General features: G+C 47.6%; 1 pseudogene; it reads left to right on the top strand.

Annotated features, from left to right (window-relative positions):
* Positions 1-915: 915 nt before the first annotated feature.
* On the top strand, positions 916-3,048 carry LOC119817764 (annotated as a pseudogene).
* Positions 3,049-3,315: the final 267 nt, after the last annotated feature.

The following is a 3,315-nucleotide window of genomic DNA, read 5'->3' as shown; positions in this document are numbered from 1 at the left end:
CAGAGACTGCGAAATATCCTGATTCTTTTATATTGTATCTTTAAAGAATATAACAGTTTCTTATATGGCTCAGTTTATCAAAATAAGATAAACAAAGATACCACATATAAGTAGGATAGACATACATTCTTAAATATGAATAGAACTTAGAAAAAGAGAGACATTCTCTTAGCCAATGGTTCAACTTCCCCAATGCTTTGATCCTTCAATAGAATTCTCCATATTGTGGTGACACCCCACCCATGAAATCATTCCTTCTGCTATTTCACAACTGCAGTTTGCTACTATTGTGAATCTCAATGCAGACATCTGACAGGCATGTGGTATTAGGCTATCCCTATACAAAGGTCTTTCAACTCCCCTAAAGTATATAGATTGAGAAGGTGCTTCAAGTTTTTTTTTTACCAGACTGCTTAGATCATTGTTGTGCTGCATCATAAGATGGGAACAACCCAATTTCTGGTATTTTTTGTTGCTCGTAGATGTTGCTTTAATTTTCAGCCTCCTCTTTATTTTAAGTTCAAATTTTAATAACATTAAAATATTTTATAAACTGAAAATGTCCAGTATCATTATAAATTTAAGTATTTTAAAAACTGATGTTTAAAAAATTATCTGGTTTTTAAATTTTTTTTCTGTAAAAATCGAAAATTTCCTGACTGCAGGGTCTGGGGGCTGGAGTAGGGAGGAGAGGAGCTCATTCCTACACCCACCGATGAAGTCTGTGAGTCTCCTGGTTGGGTCTCACTGAGAGAGTGGACCTATGCCCCCTCCCTTGTGGGAAGGGGTGGGATAGAAAGTCCCTCTCCTCTCTTCCTACCTGAGTGGGTTTTGTATCTCTTCGAAAGGGTGAGGTGGCTTTGACCCCAGGTTGCCCAGCCAGTGTGACCGAGAAGGTGGCTAGACAGCTGGAGAATGAATGGAGAAGCAGACTGTCCCACAGACCTGGAAATGGCCGCCCCCAAAGGCCAAGACCACTGGTCCCAGGAAGATATGCTGACTCTGCTGGAGTGCATGAAGAACAACCTTCCATCTAACGATAGCTCCAAGTTCAAAACCACAGAGTCACATATGGACTGGGAAAAGGTGGCGTTTAAGGACTTTTTGGGAGACATGTGCAAGCTCAAATGGGTGGAGATCTCTAATGAGGTGAGGAAGTTCTGTACACTGATGGAATTGATTCTTGATGCTCAGGAACATGTTAAAAATCCTTACAAAGGCAAAAAACTCAAGAAACACCCAGATTTCCCAAAGAAGCCTCTCACACCTTATTTCTGCTTCTTCATGGAGAAGCAGGGCAAATATGTGAAACTCCACCCCGAGATGAGCAACCTGGACCTGACCAAGATTCTTCCAGAAAAGAAGAAGATGAAATATATTCAGGACTTCCAGAGGGAGAAACAGGAGTTCGAGTGAAACCTGGCCCGATTCGGGGAGGATCACCCTGACCTTATCCAGAATGCCAAGAAGTCGGACATCCCCAAGAAGCCCAAAACTCCCCAGCAACTGTGGTATACCCATGAGAAGAAGGTGTATCTCAAAGTGCTGCCGGATGAGATTATGCGTGATTATATACAGAAGCACCCCGAGCTAAACATCAGTGAGGAAGGAATCACCAAATCTACCCTCACCAAGGCTGAATGCCAGCTCAAGGACAAGTTCGATGGGCGACCCACCAAGCCACGTCTGAACAGCTACTCCTTGTACTGTGCAGAGCTCATGGCCAACATGAAGGATGTGCCCAGCATGGAGCGCATGGTGCTATGCAGCCAGCAGTGGAAGCTGTTCTACCAGATGGAAAAGGATGCGTATCACAAGAAGTGAGACCAGAAAAAAAAAAAAGATCATGAGGTAGAACTGCTGCAGTTCCTGGAGAGCTTGCCCAAGGAGGAGCAGTAGCGGGTCCTAGGGGAGGAAAACATGTTGAACATCAATAAGAAGCAGACCACCAGTCCAGCCTCCAAAAAGCCTTCTCAGGAAGGTGGCAAGGGTGGCCTGAAAAGCCCAAGCAGCCTGTGTCTGCCATGTTCATTTTCTCAGAGGAGAAGCGATGGCAGCTACAGGAGGAGCGGCCTGAGCTCTCAGAAAGCGAGCTTACCCGCCTGCTGGCCCCCATGTGGAACGACTTGTCCGAAAAGAAGAAGGCTAACTATATGGCCCGAGAGGCTGCTCTGAAGGCACAGTCTGAGAGGAAGCCAGGTAGAGAGCGTAAAGAGCGAGGCAAGCTGCCTGAGTCACCCAAGAGAGCTGAGGAAATCTGGCAGCAGAATGTCTTCGGAGATTATCTGGCTCGCTTCAAGAATGACCGGGTGAAAGCATTGAAGGCCATGGAGATGACTTGAAACAACATGGAAAAGAAGGAGAAGCTGATGTGGATTAAGAAGGCAGCAGAAGACCAAAAACGATATGAGAGAGAGTTGAGTGAGATGCAGGCCCCTCCAGCTGCTCCGAACTCTTCCAAAAGATGAAGTTCCAGGGGGAGCCCAAGAAACCTCCCATGAATGGTTACCAGAAGTTCTATCAGGAGCTGCTGTCCAATAGGGAGCTGAATCACCTACGGCTGAAGGACCGCATGGTAGAGATCGGTAGCCACTGGCAGCGCATCTCCCAGAGCCAGAAAGAGCACTATAAAAAGCTGGCAAGGAGCAGCAGAAACAGTACAAGGTGCACTTGGACCTCTGGGTCAAGAGGCTGTCTCCCCAGGACCGTGCAGCATACAAAGAGTACATCTCCAGTAAACGTAAGAACATGTTTAAGCTTTGAGGCCCAAATTCTAAGTCCAGCTGGACCACCCTGCAGTCTAAGTCGGAGTCGGAGGATGAGGAGGACGACGAGGAGGATGACAACGATGACAAGGAGGAAGAGGAAGATGATGAGAATGGGAACTCCTCCAAGGATGGAGGGGACTCTTCTGAGTCTAGCAGCGAAGACGAGAGCGAGGATGGAGATGAGAACGAGGATGATGATGAGGATGAAGATAATGAGTCTGAGGGCAGCAACTCCAGCTCCTCCTCTTCAGCGGACTCCTCAGACTCTGACTCCAACTAAGGCTTACTCCCACCCTGGGCAGGCAGCCAAGAAAAGCCACTGCAGAGCTCCCTCTCCAACTGACCACCTTTGTCTCCCCTGTGTTCTGTCCCCTACCCCCTCAGCCTCCCCCCCCCCTCTCTCTCTCTCTCTTTCCTTTAAAAAAATCAGTTGTGGTAGGAGGCTGCATGAGACCAGGCTAGGACGCTGCAGTCTTGGAGCCATCAGCTCCAGGGGTTCTCCAGGGGCAGCAACCATCAGACTGAGTCAGCATTGGACAGACCCACC

This window comes from Arvicola amphibius, chromosome 6 (assembly GCF_903992535.2).
Source record: "Arvicola amphibius chromosome 6, mArvAmp1.2, whole genome shotgun sequence".
Taxonomy (NCBI): domain Eukaryota; kingdom Metazoa; phylum Chordata; class Mammalia; order Rodentia; family Cricetidae; genus Arvicola; species Arvicola amphibius.
Note: the sequence above shows the minus strand (reverse complement) of the source record. Positions and strands in the feature narration are given on the sequence as shown.